Consider the following 26,920-nt stretch of genomic DNA (forward strand, 5'->3'; position numbering starts at 1 on the left):
CCTCAGACCAACTCTTGAGTACACTCCTGGCCCTGTGGATTCTACAAAAGAAGGACTCCAAGGTGCATAGCTGCTTGCGGCCTGTCTTGCTTGCTGAGAAGGGAGACTGGACCTGCACGCTTCATCCCAAGCTGAAGTGAATCCAAAGGTAAGCTGACTGACCTCCTGTTCTGAGCTATTAGGACATAACAAGCTCCAGAGGCTCCCTGTATCTGTCCAGCTGACCTGCTGCCTGGAATTCAAACTGGAGCTGCAACTGGAACTGCTTGAGCCTTGCTGGCATCTGCTGGATTGAATTTCTGATCCCCAGGCAGTTCTCCTCAGGTCCTGGCCCCTTGGCCTGTCACCATTTGAACTCCTTCACAAGGGAAAGGAGAAATTCTGAGGTTTTGGGCCCTTCATGATTGTGAACGGGCCTGTTTGCGCCAAGCTTTTGCCACCCACGTTGATCGCCAATGCAAAGCTCCAATGAGCCTGAGTCTTTACACTACAGCAACTGCCCATGACGACCGGCAAAGTGAGATCTGCACTTCGTGGCATAGCATTGACAGCACACTAACATGAATCTCCAGCAATGAAAGTCTGTGACGCTAAACAGGATCTTCATACTACAGCAATGACCATCCCAACGCCTGGCCTGCCCTTCCTGCTACACTCTTCTTGATTCTCGTGGCCCACTCCACCTCAAAATGGACTCTTTGTGGTGGACCTTCATAGGTAGCTCTTTCAGTGGGACTAACCTGGTCCCAGTATCATGGCTGCGTTCAGTCACAGTCTTGTGCTGCGTTCAGTCACAGAACTTGTGACTTTCATCCGGTCTCGCACAACCAAATAGTCATGAGTGGTGCTATGTGCTTTTAGGTATTATTTGTACCTAAATCTTTCAAACTGCTTATACCCGGTTCTACTGATTGGATTTGTGTTGTTTTTCGTGTCAAATAATTTTTTTAAGTTTACTCTTTTTTCTAAACTGGTGTGGGATTTTTCTGGTGTTGTGTTTTCACTTTATTACTGTTTGAAGTACTGCATTAATACTTTACACATTGCCTCTAAGTTAAACCTGACTGCTTATCTGTCAAGCTACAAGAGGGTTAAGCATAGGTTAATCTAGGGTTTGCTTGTGTTTCACCCCAATGAGAATTGTGGTTGCTGCTTGACTAGGTTTTCATGTCCCTCAATTAGTAACCACATTTCCTACTATATATTCCTGCTATATATTTCCTTTCAGGGTAGATAGATATAACATTAAGAATAATAAATGATCCTGTAATTTTCATTAAAATCAGTCCTAGTCCTCCCTGCCCCGGTCCATACTGTATGAGGTTGCACTGCCCCCGAAGACAGACATATTTATAGGCTGTTAGAGTGAAATTTCTTACGTTCTTTTAGCATTGTAGTCTCATGGTATTACTGTAAAACCACTAATCCCTTCCATGGCCGACCTACTTTCACAAGGATGAATATCGAATTAGAGGTGCCAATGTTTACTTTTGGGAGGGAGCATGGGTTGAGGACTGGGATGAGGATGACTTGGTCTGACATTAATGAAGATTACAGTTTAGTAGTAGGAACACTACCCCTTATTTGGTCCTCTTCGTTCAACTACTTACTCTATGATGATATACAAAACCTATGATTATTATAGGCACTAACATTAAACCATTGGTCAATGCAAGATTCATTTTAGCTTGTGATCAGTTCATTGCATTTTTTGAATCACCAGAACAATAATTCACAGAATGACTTTTACATAAGCACTTTCACACAAGACCAACTTATAATGTAAAATAAAATAAAGGCATTAGATGTAGATTTCCTGTAAAAAAAAAAGACTCTGCAGGCATCTGTCCCTGATGCTGACACCACTCTGATTGACGGACCTTGCATTTTTTTTGGGACTTCCTGCCCTACCTATAAGTATACTTGGGGTATAGCTTGTCTCATTCACCTACTTAGGGTAGCTCATGTCACTTTTTTGCCATTAACTTCCAAACAATTTTTGTATTTGAAGAACGGAAATCCTTAGGTTTTTTTCGAAAAAGATTAGAAAAGCTTTTTATATCCTAGGATAATGGACTGGACTGTCAGATTTCTCATCAAACACAAGTATAATAATCTCTTGAGATAAATGAAATTGTGCCTGTAATCGGATAGAATTTAGACCTGGATCTTAAATTATACTATCTGGAAAGAAAACGTAAAGTGAGCATAGGAAATCACTAGAGAACCCAACTCTCCCACTCCCTCAGCTGAGTTTACTCCAACTAAAAAAACGACGTCAACTGAAAGCCAAGGCAAATCTGCTGGCACCAGAGATTAAAAGGTTTTTCAAAACAATGTAAAGACCCAAGAAGAAACTGGGCTTGGAATTACTAGTTACCTGAGCATGAAACATTTAATTCATATAAACACTTATGGGACCATTTTTGTGATGACTCTCCATGATTCTTCAAAGCTTCTTATGGTTGCCCCTGTGCTGACAGTGTGAATGAAGGTAAACCTTTAAGAAACCCAGCCCTTAGGAATTCTAAAATCAACAAGCATTTGCAATGCAATCAGTCTTGCATTTGCACGAGTTAGAGCTATTAGCATTGTAAATTCCTAACCGGACTTTTCTTGCCACATAAATTGAAAATGAAAAGTTTAAAAATTACACCAGGGACAAAGCGCTTCGTGCTCGACCCCAAAAAAAGGTCACAGTAGACAGCTGACAGAACTTTATATGTGGCCATTTCTTGAAGTTCCTCCAGTGTTTGGCAAAAGAGACAAATGTTAAGGGTACAGTAGAAGCCTACATCTCTATAGCTACTTCTCTGGAGCAGCATGGTACCTGAAGGCCAAGCCTCGTAACTTCCAAACTGTGATATGCAGATTTAACCACCATGTTTGGGACAGCACTGGAAACTGAGCAGGTGGTGGCTGTACTGAGAGATAAAAATTCTGTTCCGTCGCCATGGTTCAACAAAGGGAACTGCGGACAACAAGGCACCAATGGGACTACCAATATTATTGTGGCTTTCTCTGCGTAAATCTCCTGAACGCCTCTTATGGGAGAAGAGGGAGCTGGTGGGAATGCATACAGAATCCTCTTTGGCCAAGGAATTGAGACAGAGTCTACTGTCAATGTCTGTGGACACCACATGTCTGTACATAAGAGGAGTAGAAGAGCATTGGATGGGGAGGCAAACATATCCAACAGGACTTGCCACATAATGGCACTGTTTGTTGAAACATTCTGTGAGTCATATGTAAGGTACTGTTTGTTTTTAATTTCTTCCAATTGGAAGTCTGATCTTTCTCCAAATGAGACCCATTGTTCTTTACTGCCATACCTTTCAGAGTTGAACCACACCAAATACTTGGGGGTATATTTAAGAAACTGTGGCACTGCGCAGCATGTCACCTTGCTACATTCTAAAAAAGGCAGGAATGCACTGTATTTAAGACGATACGGTGCATTCCTGTACTTTCCCCTGCCTTTGCGTACAATGGGCTACATATCACTAATGCAGGCACCTGTGTTGCATGTAGGATTTACTTTTAGCAGGAAGGGGCATCTTCCTGCACAAGAACAATCCTGAAAGGCCTATTCCTCTTTCTATGTGTGCAGCAGAATGCAGCACACATAGAAAGAGGAATAAACAAAGAGAAATAAAGACATTTCTCCTCGTTACAGTGCACCTGGGGAGTCATAGGTTTTTGGCATATTCCTATGTCTATTACTTCTGGTAAATCTAGGAATGTGTCAAAATCCATGGATGTTGCGGGAGAACACCCACGCAACACCCATGGAAATGCCTCCCAGGCGCAGAGTAATTCAAGGTAGTGATTTGCGCTGTGTTGCATAACTCGCGATTTTTGAAGCCACTAAAGCCATGCAAGGTGTTCTTGCGTGGCTTCTTAAATCTCACGTAAGGTTTGCTTTGTGCATGTACCAGGTTGCGTGGTGCAAACATGACACAAACAAGGTCATAAAGAAGGCCCTCAATTATTAGCATTAGTGGAATTGGGTTCTGCAACAGATATCTATTTTGCACATTCTCCGAAACTAGCCACCACTGAAGCTCCTGTTTCACCTTGGTTGATACTAGAATAATTTCTTCATAATTCTGAGAAACCAGAGACCAGCGATCCAGTAGATGATGCAACAGGTGCTTCAAGTCAGGACAAGCCCATGTGATGCATTTGCTGCCATCAGGACATGAACTTTCAAACAAGCTCTTGCCGATGTCTGAGGAAGAGCCTAAAGATTTGATTGGGGAAATTGAAAGTTCAGTCTTCTGGACTTTGGAAGAAACACATATCAGTTTTCTGTGTTGACCAGGTCTGGAATGAATAGTTTCTGTTGTGTTGGTTGTAATCGGGACTTCTTCAGGTTTTGTATGAAAGCAAGTGACTCCACACAAATGAAAACCTTTCTCATACTGTCTTTGGCCTTAAAAGAAGAAGAAGCAGATATTAGCCAATCATCAAGGGAGGAGAATATCTGCACTTCCATTTTCTAATGGTAAACCTGCCGCCACTGATACTAAAACCTTGGTGAATGTCCTAGGTGATGATGACTGACTGAAAGGTAGGGACTGAAATTGATAAACTTGGTCTGCCAATGCAAACCAGAGATAGATCTGCTTTCTTGGATGTATCAGAGCATGGAAGTAGGGGCCCTGTAGATCTAAAGTTACCAATCTCCTTTCCTATTAATGGAATTATCAACTGCAAAGTTCATTCTGAATTGCACATATGAGATATATTTTTGGTAATTGTGAGAACTCCATAAAATGTTTGTAGGGGGTACCTTTTTGATTAAAAAAAAATCTAGGGAAGGTTGCTTCATCAATGTCTTTTCATTCTTTTATTGCAATGTTTTTATTATTGCATGCAAAGCAAGGCAATCAGCATAAGAAGTATGGTCTTTGGTGTAAAACTCCTCTTCCTCATTTTGAGGCTTGCTTTCAAATCCCCATATTTGCCTGATGTGTCTCAAAAGTTCCTACAGTCGTGGACCTTGCACTTGCTTTCCTTTTCGACTCTATTGGTCTTCACCAATATCAAGCTGTAAATTGCATTTTTTTCCAGAGGCTCGTTTAAAACTACAAGTAAAGCTCCTTAAATGTTTGCTTTCAGGTCTTGTTATTGAAACCACTTAATCTGCTTCTGATTCTATTCCGCCACAATGGCATTTTTCAGTGCTGTTCTTGTTCAACATCCTTCCCAGATACAAAGTTACAAACCACGCTATAGACGTGGTATTTTATTTGTAGTTTGCTTAGCAACCAACCTCACATCTCTGAGAACAACATGAAACCAGGAATGTCCATCAGCGCCTGTCTTCCACGTGGTTCGCCCCAAGACCCAGAACTATTTCTCCTTCCAAGATCAGCTAATGAGTGAAAAAAGTCACCCATGAGTACTGCACCTTAATAGCTAACTGCTAATACTACAGGTACAGCATTTTAGCAATACACGGAACCGTGTTTTTTCTCCATATTCTGTTATGCATCCCATGGTCAATGGGCAAAGGATTGAAACTGAAACAGGAAGATAACAATTTGGCAGAAGGAAGCCGGAAACTGCAAGCAATTTTCATCGCGTGGACCCTGGACAAAAATAACTAATTTTTAGTGCCACTTACCAAACAAATAAGGATCTTCTGCAATGTGGATGGAATACTCGTCACAATGATGGCGAAACACAGATAAAAAATATATGGGGCAAATGTGCATGTATGTTACAACTCACTTTGATTTTTTGGTAATTGTAAAATGAATGCGAGTGTTACTCTTGCGCTTTTATCTTATGTAGGTCACGCAACACTGAGCGGAATTACGCTGAGGCTTGAAAGAGCAGGAGGCTGCAAGAAAGAGGGAGCAAGGATGGCACGCAGGGAGGTTAAGAGAGGTCACACGCTGGCGGATGAGGGATTTGAACCTGTGGCCCCGAGGAATGGTCTCAGATTTCCCAGATCTGAGCCCCAGAGCCAAATGGCAGGAATTTGTCGCTCTGGATCTCCGAGATGAAAGATGAAATATAAAACTGAGTTGAAATGTGATTCAGTTTTGGATATTACAGCACTAAACGCTTTTCTTGCAGAAAGATTTATTTCTGTAATGTCTTTGGTGTTTATCTTCGTACACAAATTTATTATAATTTATAAAATTGCCAGCCTGCTTTGTTTCCTTTAAGATTAACGCTTTGTAATGAAATCTCTAAATTTTCAGTATGAGTGAATTCTAATCCACTTTCTCTGCCTTTGGCCAGGGAAAGATAGTAAACTCGAGGGGCTCTTTGTGCCTCAAATAATACCAGTCAAAATCTGCGAATAAAATATGTATTTCTAAAAATTTTCTAAGTATAGCATTTTGGTTTGAAAGTGGAGGAACAGGTTGCCTTCCATTCCCCCTCAATGTCGTTTCTAGACTGACTGATGTGATAAAGGCCTGTGGTTGCCTTAAACTTATTATGATCAAAGCCATAATGGCAGACGCAGGCCCTGGGGCCAGCTTTTCTGAATACAACCACATGCTCCGGCACTAGGGACCAGCTTGCAGAAAATGGCACTCACGCTGTTGGAAAACAAGGAATCTGAGGGATACACAAGAGGTTCTGGTATTAAACACTTTCACTCTAGACCAGAAAACCACATTCATCAAACCTACTTCAAACACACAAGTGCTGCATTTCATTCTCAACATATTACTAGGCCTGACATCTGGCACAGGATATGGGCCGGAACAGGAAGTGCGGTGCGTGATCTTTGCTGTGGAAAATGGCAAGCTACGAAACGACAGTTATGCGCTTCGAAATGTTGAAAGATGTGTTCTTAATGTCAGTGGTTACACACTAGGTATGATATTGAATGATTTTGTTCTTCTCTTGCTTACTCGTGTGTTTGTTTACTACGGCAGTAGCGCAGCTATAGCATCCTTCGATACTCTTTCTCAGACCAAACCGCGTACTCACTCGGGATGACTCTTATCCTTCACATGACCAAAGCCTACAATTATTCTTTCTCAGTGAGAATTTCTTCCACCTCACTCGCGATGACTCGTACACTCAGGCAATCTGACTGAATGGGCTCAGATCCTCTCAAGAACCCCACTAAATTTTCCAGGCCCCAAAACACTGCCAGCTGACTTGACATTCAGTCCTCTAAGTCAACGCAAAGTACCTGTCCAAACGAGGAAAGATCTGTTACACTCTCACAAAATACCTCATCTACACAGCAATTAAAATCTCTATTGTCCTCAAAACCATAACCTACCCTGTAAAGAGAAGTACATACAAAATGACACTAGCCTACGTTATAGATGTTTTCTGACTTGTAAATAATGTGAGCTAGCATCATGAACATTTAAAGCACTATTAAAATGTAGGGGTTGATTCAAGAGCCCCTAACGATTTCTTGCTCTATATTAGCGTAATTTTTGTATGCTAATGAGGCCCAACAAGGCAAAAATCCTTGCATAAGATTTATAAAGTGGTGCAATCTATGCATTGCACCACTTTGTCTCACTTTGCGCTGCATTATGCCTGTGCCAGGCATAATGTATGCAAAGGGGGCATTCCCCAGTTTAGGAGGGGGAATGAAAAAATATTGCAACATTTTTTTCTGAACTTTTAACGCCTGCTCAGAGCAGGCGTTAAAAGGCGGCACACCATTGTTTTCAATGGGCCTCAAAGGGCTTTGCAAGATTAGCATTAACATTTTTTACGCTAGTCCTGCAAAGCTCCAAACAAGCATCAAAATCTTGACGCTAGTTTCCCCAACTACCCCCATGGTGCACCGTATCTTAGATATGGCGCACCCATGGTGGCGTTAGGGAGGCGCTAAGGGGCGCAAGGAAAGTGGTGCTGCTGTTGGAGTGTGTTCTTTAAATGTAATATTAATACGAAAAACGTGCAATATATTGTGTGATGAAGCTGCATAGAAAATGTGTTAACGCAGAAAATAATGCACGCATTTGAAATGTGACCACGGGGAGTGGCTACCAATGTATACGAAGACTAATGAAAAGGCTTATTAATTCTGAATTTTATGCATTAATGTTTGAATTTGTATTAGTGTATCATAATTAGTGTTATCTGTTAGGAGTTTCTTTATTTAACAAGAAGGGCTTTAGCTTAGCAAGGGTTTGGGCCTAGCTACCTGGCCTCATATTGAATTGTATTTTCTAACGTGTAATGTGCTGTTTTTCCTGAAGGACACGAAGCTGTACTTTTCCAAGAGCTCTATGTGTGTAGCCATAGTAAATTATTTCTCATGAGAACCGACTTGCTCAAGACGATGTTCTTGCTAGATGCAACAGTGTAATTTGTAACAGGTGCAAGGTTAACCGTACTAGGAGAAGACAATGAAGACACTGACTGGAGCGCAAAGTGTAACATTTCCTACCTGACATTCCAACCGTTGAAGACGTGAATAACATGGACCAATCCGTGACATGGGAACTGTAAACTGTGGAAAATTCTAGCAAGGTGCTTACCAAATTATTGGACAGAGATAATGATGCACCAAACTTTATCCAATGAGGAATTAGGAAATAGTTAGACAGTTTTGATTTAACGGTGTGACTCAAAAATAAATTATCCATTTTTTTCTACATTTTCTCCATACTCCACCTCGCCATCTCCATTTTGTCATCTCCCCGTTCCACCCAAGCCTTTCCCGGACACTTTCATGAGTTTATTCTGAGTACTTTAAAACCATCCACTACCCCATTCTTGCTTGATGCTAACTTCCTCTCTATTTAAGGGAAGTAATATGTTCCTTAGCTATGCTATTTCAAGACTTTGTCCCGTCCTATCTCTGCTGATGGTGAATCGACTGTTGTCCTGAGGACGAAGCCTGACGCTGCTTGCTGATCTGTTGGATTGATAACTATCCGTTGCAAATTGTGATTGTCTGTTTGCCTTTTCTTTCTAGGTACCAACTGCTATTTTGATAGAGGCCGTAGTAAAGATGTTTTCTAAATTCATGTTCACTAAATGTTTTGTATGAAGGACAACATGATAATGCTAATTTGAGGATAGTTAAGGCATTCACTAATACCGTGTGCAAACAGACAAATGACTGAGTTCTTGCTTTTGTTGAACCACGTAGTAATGAGACTCTGCTAAGTTGATTCACATTAAGGTGGTCATTCTGACCTCGGCGGTAAAAGGTGCCCACCGCCGGTCAGAAATCCTCCATAATTCCGCCGCGGTCGCGGTAATCCGCCACGGTCATTCTGACCCGCAGCAGCCAAACCTCCGAAAATCCGACAGCCACAACAGACCGCCAGACCAGCGGTCGGCGGAAAAGTGGAGGTGACCAAACCTCCACCGTCACGCCAACAGAAATACGCCCATGCCATTACGACCCACGAATCCACGCGGCGGTCTTTCAAACGCGGTTTTCCATTGGCGGTACACCCCGCCGCGGTCAGAATACACACAAACGAACAAAACTCAGCCACATTGGACGATTTGAATTCCACACACCTGATACACATACACACACCAATCCCACACACACAATACAATATAAAACACACACCCACATCACCCACAAACCCCTTCGACCAAAATCTAAAAAGAAGCACTGAGAGACACAGCAGCGATCACAGAACACCATCACACAGAGGCACACTACACCATCACCCACACAATATCCACACACAAAACAACACACACCACCACACTCAACACACTTAACTACACATACTCCACCCCACACATCATACACACCACTCCATGGCACCCCAAAGACACCCCCGCTTCTCAGACGAAGAACTCAGGGTCATGGTGGAGGAAATCGTTCGGGTAGAGCCCCAGCTCTTCGGCACACAGGTCCAATACACCAGCATTGCCCGGAGGACGGAGCTATGGCAGAGGATTGTCGACAGGGTCAACGCTGTGGGACAGCACCCCAGAAATCGGGAAGACATCAGGAAGCGATGGAACGACCTACGGGGGAAGGTGCGTTCCATGGTATCCAGGCACAACATCGCCGTGCAGAAGACTGGCGGAGGACCCCCACCTCAACCCCCACAATTTACAACATGGGAGGAGGAAGTCTTGAACATCCTGCATCCTGACGGCCTCGCAGGAGTCGGCGGAGGAATGGAATCTGGTAAGTTGAAGCTTCAATACTGCTTCCCCCCCACCTGCATGCCAAATCATACCCCAACCCTCACCCCCATCCTCGAACCCCACCCTCACCCCCACCCCCATCCTCACCCCCACCCTCACCCCCACCACCATCCTCACCCCCACCACCATCCTCACCCCCACCCCCAGCACACCTATTCCCTGCCAATGTCTCACCATCACAACCCACACATCCCAAAACCTAGGCCTGCATGCGTCCACTAAGCATGGACACCCATCACCAAAGCATGCCCAATGCATATACACATCCCCCCCACAAGCCACCCTCACCAAAGCCCCCACACACGAATGCCAGCACTTGGGGACACGGGAACCCACAGATACACCCATATGGCACACATTGAAACTATAACCATACCTCTATACCCCTGCAGGACCCGACCGCCAACACACCGCCACGGAGGGCCCAGAATTCTCCACACCCCCCACCCAAGAGGCCGTCAGCGATGACAGCAGCTCTGTCGACCTGGACACTGATGACCAGCCCGGACCATCGGGGACCTCTGGACAGTCGGTTCCCCTCAGACAGCCACAGGCCACTACAGACCCAAACCCCTCCGGGAACACCAGCACAGCTCCCACCCAGCGGGCCCATGCCTCTGTCTCCAGGGCGCGTCAATCAGCGGTGTGTCTACCACTACAGGGCACCCAGGATAACCCACCACCCCAACAACAACAGGGACCTGGGGGCAGTGGTAGTGGGCACACCGGCCAGGGGGCAGAGGCCCAGGGAAACAGGGGAACTGGGAGGGCAGCTGTGCGACAGGGGGGGGACGGGCCCAGGGAACCCACTCCCACGAGGCCCTCACCACCCTCATGGGAGCATACAACCGCTCCCAGGAGACGATGGCGACGGTACTGGCCAGGTTCCAGGAGATCCAGGTACTGCAGGAGGAACACTATCGGGGGTACAGGGAGGACATCAGAGCCCTCACCTCCACCCTGGTTACCATGGTAGGGCTGCTGCAGGAACTCATCAACACCAGGACGGACACTCAACAACAACAAAGGGCCCCTGCCACTAGCCTGGACCAAGAACAGCCAACCACCTCCGCCGGCGCTAGTGGACAGGAGGCCCCCGCACAACAGCAGCCCACCAGACCCCCACCTCCTGCAGGAGAAGAACCACCCCGCAAGAGGGCCCTGAGATCTCGCCAGAAGACAGAGTAGGATGTCAAGACCCCCGCCAGCAAAGGATACCACCTGATGTCATCCCACTGTCCCACATTGTCACCCTGTCCATCCTTGAACTGCCCATGCTCCATCTCTCCACAGGCCTATGGACAATGCACCTGTGTGACTGTTACTCTGGACTCTGCCATGGACATTCCTTCACCATAGCCCCCACCCACTTGAAACCACCCATCCCATTTTGAGCACTGAAATAAACACCTATTTTGCACAAAACTATCTGGAGTCTGGCTGTGATTTCAAAATATTGTAATTGACATGACAGTGCAAATATGTCCTTGTACATAGTGAACTCAACAAACAGCTGCCACAAAGCTGTAGTCCATGGGGAAACGAAGCACAGGACTCGTAGTGGGGACCCCAGATCTGAAATAGGGAGGGAAAAGCCACAACTCAGTCATCATACACTGGGGCAAATAGACAGGCAGCAGAGATGCAGGAGAGTAGTTCACATTTACTAAATTATGTTTGAATTGTTACCTGTGTCCTATTGGAAGTACTGTTCAATGATTCTGTCCCTGTTGTCTGTTTCAGCCCCGTCGTCTTCCTCCTCGTCACTCTCCACAGGTTCCACAGCTGCCACAACACCACCGTCTCGACCATCCTCCTGCAGGAAAGGCACCTGGCTGCGCAAAGCCAGGTTGTGAAGCATGCAGCAGGCCACGATGATGTGACACACCTTCTTAGGTGAGTACATTAGGGATCCACCTGTCATATGCAGGCACCGAAACCTGGCCTTTAGGAGGCCGAAGGTGCGTTCGATCACCCTCCTAGTACGCCCATGGGCCTCATTGTACCGTTCCTCTGCCCTGGTCCGGGGATTCCTTACTGGGGTCAGTAGCCACGACAGGTTGGGGTACCCAGAGTCCCCCAATAGCCATACACGGTGTCTCTCTAGCTGTTCCATCACGTAAGGGATGCTGCTATTCCTTAGGATGTAGGCGTCATGCACTGACCCAGGGAATTTGGCATTTACATGCGAGATGTACTGGTCAGCCAAACACACCACCTGGATGTTCATGGAATGGTAACTTTTTCTGTTCCTGTACACCTGCTCCCTGTCTCTTGGGGGAACCAAAGGCACATGGGTCCCATCAATGGCACCAATGACGTTGGGAATATGTCCAAGGGCATAGAAATCACCCTTCACTGTAGCCAATTCGCCCACCTCAGGGAAAAGGATGTAGCTCCTCATGTATTTCATCAGGGCAGACAACACTCTGGATAACACCTCCGAAAACATGGGCTGAGACATCCCAGAAGCAATTCCCACTGTTGTCTGAAATGACCCACTTGCCAAGAAATGGAGTACTGACAGGACCTGCACCAGAGGGGGAATCCCTGTGGGTTGGCGGATGGGGGACATCAGGTCGGGCTCCAGCTGGGCACACAGTTCATGTATAGTGGCACGGTCAAGCCGGTAGGTCAGTATAACGTGGCGTTCTTCCATTGCCGACAGGTCCACCAGCGGTCTGTACACGGGAGGATTCCTCCTTCTCCTCGCCAAACCCAGCGGACGGTGCCTAGGAAGGACAACATGGAGCACAGAGTCAAGCAACCCACAGGTACGTACTCACAGCTTGCACAGTAAACGATTCTCTATGCAGTGAATGGCGTGTCTGAGTGGCTATGCAAGGCCTAGGCCTGTGTGACGCAGTTGAAATTGAGCCACGTGGACCCTCGAAATGGCGGCTGCCTGACCTGTGAAGTGTGACAATGGGATGTGAGGTCAATGCGCTGGCGTGGCACACCGCGGCGGTCGAAGACCGCGGCGCGAAGCCGCATTGGTTAACATTGAAGCCTATGGGTTTCAGGAGCCAATGGCGAAGGGCGCCGGCGGTGGCGGTACGCACCGCCGCGGTACGCACCGCCGCGGGCGTGACCGCCATTTTCTATCTACTTATTCACTCGCGACTTGAACTTTCACAGGAGAGGACCTATACTGCAAGTGTTGCTGTGACCTCGGTCTGGAAGGGACAATGGCTGCTGCGCCTGGGGAAAGGGCCCCTGCCTTCACTGGAGAAGAGTTGGAGAAACTTGTGGATGGGGTCCTCCCCCAGTATGCGCTACTCTACGGTCCTCCAGACCAACAAGTGAGTTTAATTCAATATGGATTTGGGGCCACTGGCTGGCTTGGGGGCCTGGCGGGGGGCCTGGCGGGGATGGGGGGCATGTTGGGCCTGGCGGGGGGCATGGCGGGGATGGGGGGCATGTTGGGCCTGGCGGGGGGCCTGGCGGGGGGCATGGCGGGGATGGGGGGCATGTTGGGCCTGGCAGGGGGCATGGCGGGGATGGGGGGCATGTTGGGCCTGGCGGGGGGCCTGGCGGGGGGCATGGCGGGGGGCATGGCGGGGATGGGGGGCATGTTGGGCCTGGCGGGGGGCCTGGCGGGGGGCATGGCGGGGATGGGGGGCATGTTGGGCCTGGCGGGGGGCATGGCGGGGGGCCTGGCGGGGATGGGGGGAGTTGGGCCACTGTCAACGAAAATGCAGACAAACTTGAACGTGGTATTTCTCCCTCCCTGTACGTGTCACATAGGTCCGCGCCCATGAGAAGATCGGGATTTGGCGTGCCATCGCCAAGGAAGTCCGGACCCTGGGGGTCCACCATCGACGGGGCACCCACTGCCGCAAGAGGTGGGAGGACATCCGCCGCGGGACCAAGAAGACCGCCGAGTCTCTGCTGGGGATGGCCTCCCAACGTAGGCGGGGTGCCTGCCGTCAAATGACCCCCCTGATGTTCCGGATCCTGGCGGTGGCCTACCCTGATTTGGATGGGCGCGTGAGGGCAGCACAGCAGACACAAGGGGGTGAGTACACGCATAATCTACTCTGTTGTCGCGCAGTGGAGGTGTCTGGGTGGGGGAGGAGGGCTGTGGGTCCCCCTAGGCCAGGGCGATATCTGTAGGCTGGGCACCCCCGTAAGCCCCTGTGTCCCCAGCCACCACCCTCAGTAGTGTGTCAGTCCAGCCATCCCTGGGCCGTGTCATCCATGGGTGCAGTTGTCAACTCTAGGCGTGTAGGGCATGTTCCACGGAATGCGTAGCGGACCCCAAGTGCGCAACTTAGTGCAGGGGGCATCTGTGTCTGTCATGTCCGCTAACTGTACCGGTGATCCATGTACTCAAAATCTCTTTATTTCTCTCTCCCCCCCCTTTTTGTTTGTCTTTCTGTGCTTGTGTGCATCAGCATCATCAGGCGGAGGAGAAGTGGCATCGGGGCAGGAGGGAGCTGCATCTCACATGGCCCAGGAGGGCCATGCCACAGAGTCTGACTGGACCAGTGAGACGGAGGGCGAGGGGAGCTCCACAACGGGGACGACTGGACCCTGCAGCGACACGGACACGTCCTCGAAAGGGAGCTCCCTTGCGGGGGGGCAACATCCGTGCCCCCTGCCATTACAGGTACAGCCGCCACCCAGCGCACCATCTCCGCCCTCCCAGCAGCCCCTCAGCGTTCGCCCCGTGCCCGCTCTGCCAGGAAGCCGGGCATCTCCTTCGCCCCAGGCACCTCAGGCCCTGCCCCTGTTACCCCCGCTGCCCTCAGTGAGGAGGTCATTGACCTCCTCCGAACGCTCATTGTTGGGCAGACTACCCTTTTGAATGCCATCCAGGGGGTGGAGAGGGAGGTTCATCGCAGCAATGCGTACCTGGAGGGCATTCATTCGGGTCAGGCTGCCCATCAACGATCGTTCCAGGCTCTGGCCTCAGCACTGACGGCAGCCATTGTCCCTGTCTCCTGCCTCCCTCTACTAACTCCCTCCTCCCAGTCTCCTGTTCCTCTGCCTGTCCCACCCACACCATCAGACCAGCCTGCACACACCTCAACACCCAAGAGCAGCTCATCCAAACATAAGCACCACAGATCACGCAGACATTCACACGAGCAACATTCCGATGCAGACATGCCAACAGTCACTTCCACCTCTGTGACCCCCACCTCCTCGTCTCCCTCCTCCCTCCCTGTGACGTCTACACTCACACCTTCATTCACCTCACCATCAGCCAGTGTTTCCATCACCAGCACACCCACCAGAACAGTCCGCACACGTGCAGTCACCACCCCCACTGCCATTTACACGTCCCCTGTGTCCTCTCCCACTGTGTCTGTCACCCCCTCTTCCACACCACACAAACGCAGCCACCCACCCACCCAACAGCCATCCACCTCACGACAGCCTATCCCTCCTGCACCTGCACCCAAAGACAGCAAACGTGACTCACCTACAACCACATCCTCTCCCTCCACTCCCATTCCCACTGTACCTATCACTCTCCATTGTCCTAAGAAAATCAATCTCTCTACTGCTGCCTTCTTTCCTGACCCTGAGCCCCCCCCTCCTTCTCATCGGGGTAAAAAGAGCACCTCAGCCACCACCAGCCCTGCAGCCCCCTTGACAAGGGTGCAGGGGTATTGGAGCCCACCAGCCCGCATGTCTGGATCTTCGCCCAGCAGCAAGGGGACAGGCAGCCCACCCACTGGGAAGAGGAGCAGAAGGCGGAAGGGGCGCCGCAGGAGCCCGGGTTCTACATCCCCCCAGGACACCACCCAGACACCGTCAGCAGCCACAGCTCCAAAGGGAGGAAAGGGCCACAGACTCCCGACTAAGGAGGGCAAGGGCAGCAAGGCGGAGAAGTCAGGCAGCAGGCCTGCTGCCCATGGAGGAGCCGTCACAGCTGCCCAGGAGGAGCCCACCACCCCCATAGCCGCTGCCCAGGGAGGAACCGGCACAGCTGCCCAGGGAGAGCCCACCACCCCCATAGCCGCTGCCCAGGGAGGACCCAGCCCAGCTGGCCAGGAGGGCCCCACCACCCACAGCCCAGGTGGGCATTGAAGGAGCACCATCCCCGCTGCCCAGGAGGGCACCACCAGGCAATGAGCAGTTGGCCATAGAATGGCCGCCGTCTCCAGCACCGCTCCGCTCGGGACCGCCGTCTCAAGAACCGCTGAACTGGGCCCTTCAAGGCAAGAACCGCTGAACTGGGCCCCGCCGGCTCCAGCACCGCTCCGCTGGGGACCGCCGTCTCAAGAACCGCTGAACTGGGCCCTTCAAGGCAAGAACCGCTGAACTGGGCCCCGCCGGCTCCAGCACCGCTCCGCTGGGGACCGCCGTCTCAAGAACCGCTGAACTGGGCCCTTCAAGGCAAGAACCGCTGAACTGGGCCCCGCCGGCTCCAGCACCGCTCCGCTGGGGACCGCCGTCTCAAGAACCGCTGAACTGGGCCCTTCAAGGCAAGAACCGCTGAACTGGGCCCCGCCGGCTCCAGCACCGCTCCGCTGGGGACCGCCGTCTCAAGAACCGCTGAACTGGGCCCTTCAAGGCAAGAACCGCTGAACTGGGCCCGCCGTCTCCAGCACCGCTCCGCTGGGGACCGCCGTCTCAAGAACCGCTGAACTGGGCCCTTCCAGGCAAGAACCGCTGGCCCTTTGGCAGACGTGGCAGGGCAGGATCTGTCTCGGGCAGGGCTGCAGGATGTCCTCTGGCCAACATGCCTCCTCCAGTGGCAGTGGAGTCTGTTATGGACTGTTTGGACTGTGGCTTTGCACTCCCCAGGATGGCCCAGTGGGCAGGCCACCCACTGTATGGACTGTTTGGACTGTGGCTTTGCTCTCCCCAGGATGGCCCAGTGGGCAGGCCACCCACTGTATGGACTGTATGGACTGTGGCTTTGCTCTCCCCAGGATGGCCCAGTGGGCAGGCCACCCACTGTATGGACTGTATGGACTGTGGCTTTGCTCTCCCCAGGATGGCCCAGTGGGCAGGCCACCCACTGTATGGACTGTATGGACTGTGGCTTTGCTCTCCCCAGGATGGCCCAGTGGGCAGGCCACCCACTGTATGGACTGTATGGACTGTGGCTTTGCTCTCCCCAGGATGGCCCAGTGGGCAGGCCACCCACTGTATGGACTGTATGGACTGTGGCTTTGCTCTCCCCAGGATGGGCCAGTGGTCATGGAGTCCCCTCGTGGATCTGGCGTCATGTACTCAAGTGGCTGAGGTGCCCCCCCTTCCCTTCCCCCTGATGTGCCTGTCCTTTTTTCTTTCTGATGCCCCTGCAGTGTTCTCTCCGTGGAGTTCTTGTCGTGGGACTGGGCCTTGCCCCTTTGCTCAGGACCCCTGTGGTCCACGGACAGTGGTTGGACTACATATAGTTGATGTATATATTTTGTACATAGTTTATTTATTTATTTGGATTACTGCTGTCCATTTTTCAATATATCTGCCCGTTTAGGATCTCTTCTTTTGGTCTTTGCATTATTTCGGAGGGGGGGGGTTTGTGGGTTGTGACAGTGATCTGTGGGAATGCATTGATGTGTGTGTTGTAGTGGGTGTGGGTGGGTGGGTGTGTGCCGGTAATCTTTTCCCTCCCCTGTGTCGTAGGTGCAGTACTCACCGATGTCTTCCGCGCCGCCGGCCGTGCTCCTGGTACAGGAGCAGGTATAGGAGTGCGGGGATGACCTGTAACTCGGGTTCCATACTGCCGTAATCTCGCGTGGAGTATGTGGAGGTGAGCGTTTTCCCGTTCGTAGTCTGTTTCCGCCGTGTTTTTATCGGCGGTGCTCCCGACCCGGAAAAGGTGGCGGATTGGTGGGTCGTGATAGGGTGGGCGGTACATTGTCTGCCGCCTGGCTGTTAGCGGTGACCGCCGCGCTGTTTGTTTGTTCCGCCGTGGCGGTCGGAGTGTTAATGCGGCGGGCTGTGTTGGCGGTTCCCGCCAGGGTCAGAATTGCATATTTTGGACCGCCGGCCTGTTGGCGGGTTGGCCGCCGCTTTATCACCGACCGCCAGGGTCAGAATGACCCCCTAAATGTTGTGTCTAATTACTGAATGAATACAGTCTATTTCTTGATTAAGTTGTGCTCTGATTGCTAATTAGGAGTGCTTCTGATGTGTTTTATTGGTATTGAAGTTAACAGACATGACATTTGATTGTAACCAATAGGGAATTAAATATCCTAACACTTAACTAAAATGGTGTGGTTATTCATGGCTGAAAGGTCATGGTGTGTTCAAATTATTGATTCTTATTGATTGTTTTATTGAGAAATTGATTGTCATTATTGGTTGTTCATTGATTTTTGATTGGTGATGCCAAGAAAATATCTCGTACTGGGAAGTCCCCAAACGTGGTTCAAAGGTTTGTCGAACTGAACGAGTCTCCTTGTAAGTTTACTTATTAAGGCTCTGACGCGCTAACACTGCACCTGTTGCAGAACCACTGTCCTTAAATCAGGCCCTTATTTTCCTGCTTGACTAAACTATGCCCACACTAAGCCTCCTTCATGAACCCTAATACAGCCATGATGTGTGTTTTCACGTCTCTCATTGCACTTGTGAGATGCTCTGTATTGACATGCTATTCAAAGAATTCTAGAAACGGTCTTTTGCAACAATTAATGGCTTTTCCTGCCAGTGCCGCTGTAGGCCTATTCATAATATTAGGCTGTCATTGTTTTGAGTGTAACTAAATTTGTACTGACACATCCAATGACATAATGGAGAAACAGGATTATATTAATATTTATTTTGAGAATGATGTTGGGATGGTGTTAGATGACGCTGCATTATGTTTTTTATTCTGATTTCCCAATTGGTGCCTTAGCCCGATCACCATATGCTGACAATGCAGTCTTCAACTGTGTGTTTAATTATATGTAGAACTTCATTTGGGAGGGAGGGAAGCCATGTCTGATTTGACCTGGGAAGAGTGGACCCTTATCAGTCTATCTCTTGCTCTGGAATTAGAATTTTTTATTTACCCTGAGATTTGACTTCATGCCATCCTCTTTACTACACTTAAATGAGTTATATGCTAATTCCCTGTATAGATTTACCATTCTTCTTGACTATTATTATTGCCTTCTGTATTGCACTTCAAATTACTTAATACATCTTCATGATTTCTAAACTTTACTGATTTGAACCTTCTTGACTTAAGGCTTATTTGACTACATTGATTTATTTGCTGTCCACCTGTTATCTGTATGATTACATTGTCTCATACGATTTTGAAATTAACATAGTCTCCGATTATGCATAAGCACTTTATCTAAGCTTATCTGATAAGATGGTGTCAACCCTTAAACAAGTGAAAGACCAAAAAACATGATGCTCATAGTAATCATACAATGCAAACAGCGGAAGAGTAAGCTCTGGGAGCCTAGGTAGAACGATGCATTTATTGAAAACAGATATTCTTCAAAGGTAGGCATTCAATTAAAATGAGTGGAAGACTCGTCTAGAAAAAAGCAAAACAAGATAAGACTATAGAATAAAAAACGAATTCACTAATGGATTCTCACTAACAACAGCCAATCCAGAAAACTCTTTGAAGCCATTCAATATGTCTTTTCACCTCAGGCCTCCAAGATCCACACACTCTGCGAAGAGAGTGTACAGATTTTCACATCTTATGGCTTAACTGTGACAGCTGTGACCATACTGAGTAGTGATGTGACCACCTCCTGGAAAAATGGCCATGTCTCAGATCTATATGTCATAGTTGGTGAAAGTCTACTTTTTAGCTACCTGTCCATTAATTAAATTCCGTACCTCACAATATCATATTTACCATGTGAGGTAAATGTCTTAGGCTTTTCTCGCTCACACATATTTAGGTCATTAACATAAAATAATAAATGATTTTAAACTTCCATGGATAAGACAAAGGGCAGTGATAATAGTTATGAGAGGGATTACCACGGTCACAGGTGCAACCATTATGAGGCTAGTTAAAACAGAAGCAGGTAACCATAGAAGCTGTAAGTGCAATATCTAGCAGATGCTAAATAACATCTTTGTTGCTACATAGCTTTTGGTTCTGTAAGCTCTACATTTAGAAGCATATTTATCAATCTTTCACACAGTGCAGCAAGCCACCTTGCTGCACTGTGCTGCATGAAAGGGAAAGGGCAGGAATGAGCAGTAAATAACATTATTTGGAGCATTCCTGTCTTTTCCTTGCGCTGGCATCCTTTTGGCTGCTTAGCGCCAATGCAGGCACCCTTGCGTCGTGGTGCAACGTTTTCTGCGTTGTAGGCAGGATTGTTTTGGTGCAGGAAGGGGCACTTTCCTGTACATTAACAATTTTCAGAGGCATTTTCTAATTTCTAAGTGTGCTGCAGAATGCAGCACATTTAGAAAGACGAAACAACAAAGAGAAATAAAGATACTTTTCCTTGTTGCGCCTCTGGTGGGAAGGTGTAGCATTTTGACTCATTCCCTGGTTTACCAGTGTTGGCAAATCTGGAAATGCACCAAAATCCATGTTTCAATATGTGGGAACATCCAAGGTCCACCCATGGAACGCCTCCTTTGGGCACAGTAACGCAACACAGTGATTTGCAATGTGTTGCATTACTCTAGTTTTATCAAGCAATGCAGGGCAATACAAGGTGGCCTTGCATGCCTTGATAAATATGGCTTAGTAGTTGCATCACTCTTGCAACCTCTTGCATAGTGCAAAGGTATTGCAACTCAATGATAAGCATGCCCCACAATATTTAGATGGGTTGTTCAGAAAATATGACATCAATATATATCGATATACTGACAACATCCATTTATGCACCAGAAAGATCCTATAGAACCACCATTGACATTAAATGCTTGATGACATTGCTTTAAATTAAGCTTCAGTAAAACAAAACAAAATATGTAAACTTTGACAAAACCTCGAGAGCAAATCTGCAATCCCAGAAAGAGGTTCAAACAACTCAAACCTGTCAAGTTAATATCATAGGAGAAACAACCTCCTTCCATTTAATTGAAAAGTTTTTATTTCTGTTAAGACAAACTTAAACTTAATCAACACCTTCTTAAAGTGATACATTTACACAAGTTATTAAAAAAGTATTGTTCAAGAGTCGAAAATTTGACCAATTAGACAGTCAAAAGTCATGTTCATGGATTATTACCAATAATAGATGTAATCTTTTTTTTTAATAAAACACTTTTTATTGAGTTTTAGAAACAAAGGCAACAGATTATGCACCTGACATAAATTACAACATCATTCTGAGTGGCATTTAAATCGGTTCAGGACCATTACATGACATATAATACAACTGGCAATTAAGTCAACTGAGTCCTTACAATTCGTGATCCTTCAAACTTACAGCTCATCCCACTTGATCCAACCACTTTTCCCACACCCGTCCATGTCTTTTAGGGACAGCCATGAGCCTCATACTCAGTTTTTCTCTTACTAAGCACAACAGTCCACATTTCTCTGCAAGTGTCATTCCATATGGCTGCAGTGTCCCGCTTGGCCATGAGGAGTGCAAACCCCAGTAAGGTCCTTTCTGCCTCAAGTCACCCACTCCCTCCATTACCCCCAACAAGATTGTTAAAGGCGATAGCTCTACCTTCCATCCCAAGGCATTAGTCAATAAGACCAGACCATATCAAGGAAATCTGGTGGTTCCCTCCTACAGCATGGGCAGCAAGGGACGGGTAATATTCTTGCATGAAGTTGGCAGGTTGGGGCTATATATGCACAGTGACGGTAATATGTCTGTAGCAGATGCTGCCTGTAGGAGATTGCGAGAGTCCAGGGAGCCATTAGTGCATCTCGCCAGTCCGTGTCATCCATTGGTCTCAACCATCCCTCCCATCGAGCCCAGAGGTGGGCAAGTGTTCCTGGGGAGTTAATCACCAATGTACGATAAATTTGGGACATTCCTCCCTTGCCTAGTGCGTCCATCAATAGTTTGGCCTCCGCTGGGCTGAACTCAGGGAGTAGGTTATCATGAGACACGTGTGGCAGGAGAGCGTGGCGCACTTGCAAGTATTTATAGACATGTATTCGTAAGCGCATAATCCTCTCAAAGGTCTTGAAAGGATTGCATAGGAGATCCCTCCCACACAACCCCAAGTAAAGTAATACCTATGGAGTACCAACCTTTGAAACCTTCCAGTGTTGCAACTTCGCCAAGCCAACTGCTGTGCCTCAAGGTGTCTGCTGGCTGGGGTGTTCATTCCATTGGGTGTGTCTGAGAGCTGCTCGCCAGGGCAAAAAGACCACCCGGGACTGTTGTCGGAATTGGGGACCCATACATGAGGGCCACGATCTGGGAGAATCCAAGTGTCAATACTTCTAGACGGTAAGCTGGATACGACCACCCTCCTGTAAACCAATCATTGATTACTAGGAGCTGCGAAGCAAGATAATATAAGTACATCTCGACCATGCCTAGGCCGCCATCGAACAAAGTTCATCGGCAGAGGGCCAATGACAAGATTGATCATGACTCCTGCCATAGGCAGTAGGTTGCCGTTCTTTCCAGAGTCCGGGACTAGGCTCTAGGAATGGGGTTGGGGAAGTTTTGAAATACATACAGAAATCTTGGTAAGATCATCATCTTGTACGCAGCAAGGTGAGCACTGGGTGAAGCCCCTCCCAGATGCTTAAGTTGCGAAAGCTGAGACATCTGATGTGAATAACATCCTGCCAGTCAAAGCAGTCTCTTGCTCGGCCCAGCAGAACCAGCACCGACTTGGCTGTGTTAACCCGGAGTCTGGGAAAGGTCACCAAAATGGTGAAGTATATGGAGGCAGTGAGGACCATTGATTACAGGGTCTGACGTATATGAGGACATCATCCGAGTATAGTGCTACAGGAGTATGGTGGTTGTCATTCCATCTCCATCCATGCGTCTGCGTATTGTACCGGAGAATACATGCCAATAAAAAGCAGGGCCAGGTGTGGCGTTAGTCAGTGGTGGTGTGCAAGGGCAACGTAGAGACGGCATAATCAGTGATGCATACTGCGGGCCGGCATAAAACCACATCAGTTTGAAGGGATGAGTGTGCAAAGGACTACTTTGAGGTGGGTGGCTAGTAAGGTGGCAAATGTTTTCACTTCCCTGTAAATTGATGGGGCGATAATCTGTGCAAGAAGTGGAGGGTGGTTGGTGTTTAGGGATAACTGTAATAGTGGCAGGATTGAGCTCAGGAGGGAAGGTGCTGTTCCGCTCTGCCTTTTCTATAAGGCTAGCAGGTGAAGCATCAAAAGGTCCCCAAACTTGAGATAGTATTCCAATGGTATGCCATCAGGGGCCGGGGTCTTCCCAGAGGAGAGGGCAGAGATTGTGGTTCTTATTTCTTTAGCTGTTAGGGGTTCATCTAGGCTTTGCACCATATCGGGGGACAACCATGGGAGAGGCATATCAGTGAGGAATTGCTGTTTAGCTTGGGGATGTGGATGATGGGACAGTGCATAGCGGTCGAGGTAGTAGCACACTAACATATTAGCAAGGCCAGGTAGGGTGTGGTGGGTCCTTCCAGATTGCTCTGTGATTTTGGGAATGATCTCGCTGGTCAGCGGTCTGGAGACCAACCAATATATGAGTTTTCCATTTTTATCGCCCCACCCATAAACTCTAGCTGTCAAGGCACACCAAAGGTGTTTGGTGACCTTGAATTCTTGGAGCCGGATATCCTCTCAGACAAGGTCGAGTCATCAGGTGGTCTCTCCCGAAAGAGCAGTAAGCAGTTCCTCTTCTAAACGAAGGGAACGTGCCACCAGGGTGAGATAAGAATGAGGCGAGCACTCTCCAGTGCTCGAATCTGCCCATAAGCGTGACCCTGGATCATCGCCTTCCCAGCTATCCAGAGAGTTCTGGCTGAGGTCAAAGATCCTGCATTATTCTGAAAGTACGCTTGAATGTTGTCACCCAATGCATGGGTGAAGGTCTTGTCCTGAAGGAACCACGCATTAAGTCACCACATGGAACTTGGTCCTTCCTGCGGGGCACTGATGTGGAGGAGGATAGGAGCATGATCAATATACCTCTAGGTAAGATTTGAACATTAGTCATTGCACAGCAGTCAGGAGCCAAGAGAAAAAACATATCAATTCTGTAGTGTGTATGGTGGGCAGCAGAGGTATGAGTAAATTGGGTCTGGCGAGGATGCCATACCTGCCAAATATTGCAGAGACCCAGTGCAGTGGTCCACTCCGTGAGCTGCCTGGCACCAGCCTGACAAGCTGTTGACAGTGCTCCAGAGTCAGGACTGTGTTAAAGTCCCCATCCACAATGTTCAGCCTCGATGTGTGCCCCAGTAGCAGCGTGGACAGCTCTTGGAGAAATGCACCTTGGGATGTCTGAGAGGCACAGACCATAACCAGCACAAGAGGTTGACCCTCCACCATGCCTGTGATAGTAAGGTGTCGCCCTTGGGGGTCTCGCACCTCCCAGTGGAATACCATAGGGAAGGAGCTGTGCAACAAGATGGTCCCTCCACATGACCCACAGGCAAAGCCTGTGTGAAATACTCTATCAAAGCCTTTACGGGCCAGAAAGGGTGGTTGCTGCCCAGGAGATGGGTTTCCTGAACCATCTGAATCTCTGGGGACAACCAGAAGGCATAGCTCAGGACCACAGCATGTTTTATGCGATCTAGCAATCCATTAGTGTTACCCGAGAGAACTCGAAATGTCATGCTTTACGTTTAAAAAAGGGGAGAGTGTGTGCAGGGAAAGTAGGTGATTAGGGCCTCTTTCCTCATAGGGGAGTGTCAGGCTGGACTTTGGTGTGGCATGGCCTGTGGTAACCTATCAGGGTCAGACTGGATGACGCAGCACAACAGATATGCATCTCGTCGTGTCTGTGTTGTCTGATAGTCAAGTGCTCTGTGCAAACATGAAATCAAAACCAAAACTAAACATTGCCTCTTCCCTCCAGCAACCTCACTCCCCATACTTCCAACCCAGAAGAATCTGTTGCGCAGAAAGTTAAAACCAAAGCCCATTACAAGTGAATAAACTGGAGAGAAGTGAAGGACCTCTCCATACTTGAGGATCTAAGTCAGCCATCAACATCTAAAACAGCATAGTTGCTTCATTAGAAGAGTCAGTGGACAGCTCACCTCCAGGGTCCGGCCATTAATCGTCGTCCATCTGTCCACCTCCCAGTTGCATCCGAGGTTATAGGCGGGGCACTGCGAGAGGTCAGTGTCCGTCATCAACTCTTCCGTTGGGTTCTTAGATTCAGTTTGTGCCTCCCCTGTCACCATTGAGGGTTACAAGTACTGAGCCACTGCTGCGGGGGCGGAGGCCTGAGGCCCCAGACGGAGGATATGGCAAAGGCGTTGGGGACGCAGACTTGGATCTGATGGATTTCCAGGCTCGTCGTGAGCTGGCCCAAACCTCCTACTCATGGGGGCCTTTTCCTTCACACCAGGTGTTGAGGGATTGCCCCCGTGAGGGGAGGATGCATTCAGTCTCCGTAACTGACTTTCCTTTGTTAGCCAGGTCCAAACTGATTCAGGAGTGTCAAAGAAAAGAGCTTTATTAGCAAACACAACTCGGAGCCTAGCTGGGAATAGCAGACGATATGGGAAGTTCATGGCACAGATTTTTTGTTTAACTGCTTAAGAGGACCTGCGCAGTTGCTGGACCTCCTTCGTGTAGTTTGTGAAAATTAACACTTTGAAGTCACCGCATATGATCTCCACATGAGATTGTGCCTCACTCAAGATCGCATCTCTGTGTCTAAAGTTCAGTATACATGCTATGATGGGTCTGTGTGGGCCTCCAGGAGGTGTTCTCATTGTCAAAGCCCTGTGCACCCTCTCTATGGCTAACCACTGTGAATGTCGATCCAGTGGCATCCAAGACTTTATCCATGTTTCCAGGAAGTCAGCCATTCGTTGGGGGCCTGGATGTCAATGAGGCAGATATTGTTGCACTGAGGGCAGTTTTCGGCATCCTCGACGCAATGGAGTTCTGAGGTATGGGCAAGGAGTCCAGAGACCGGGGATTTCAATGTGGTCACTTCATTCTCCACTGTTGATATGCGAAATTCGTCTTCCATGATCCTGGTCGTTCAAGGCTTTGAATAGATCTTGACACAGGAGAGCCACATCTTCACAAACCCCACCTATTCTGGTCTCTACGGAGGTCTGGGAGGTCTGTATGGTGTGGAGGATAGTGTCTAAGTCTCCATTTGAGAAGGGCGCTCCTTTCGTCTTCTCGACTCTCCGGGGTCAACCTTGTAGCATACTGTTCCATGTGAGTCTGGGAGGTTGCTGCACAATGCAGTTTATCTTTCCCCAGGATTGTTCAGCCTCATTCAGGATCCACGCCCTCCTGGTGAGCCCAGCCACTTACCTCATCTTCAGGTAGGACGAGCAGCCAGGTCCCAGGGAATCCCAGGGGCCAGTGGGTTCCAGTGGCACAGTTGCCACCTGTCGGAAAGGTGTCAGAAGCCCAAGATGGCCTAGGGTGGCCTGGTCAGCATTACATGCAATGCATGGACAGCAGGTGCCAGAGAGGTCAGGTCGAGTAGAGGAGGAGGTCGATATAATTACAGTACTAGTGTTGCATCACCAGTGGTTGACCATGTGTGGTGCCAGGCATGCTAATGTGTTTTTTGTAGTAGTAGCAGTAGTAGTAGTAACTTACACTCTAAGTTTGTGCACATAGAAAAGTAGCAAACTTACTCAAAAGTGTGAACATACTCAAAGAAAAACTTACCTTTGTGAATAAGGCCCATTGTCTTTGGAGCTTGTCAGCATTTAAAACATTGTGTAGCATTATTGTCAAGTTTATGGCTTAGAGTGCATTGTATTTCTC

This window comes from Pleurodeles waltl, chromosome 9 (genome assembly GCF_031143425.1).
Source record: "Pleurodeles waltl isolate 20211129_DDA chromosome 9, aPleWal1.hap1.20221129, whole genome shotgun sequence".
NCBI classification, from domain to species: domain Eukaryota; kingdom Metazoa; phylum Chordata; class Amphibia; order Caudata; family Salamandridae; genus Pleurodeles; species Pleurodeles waltl.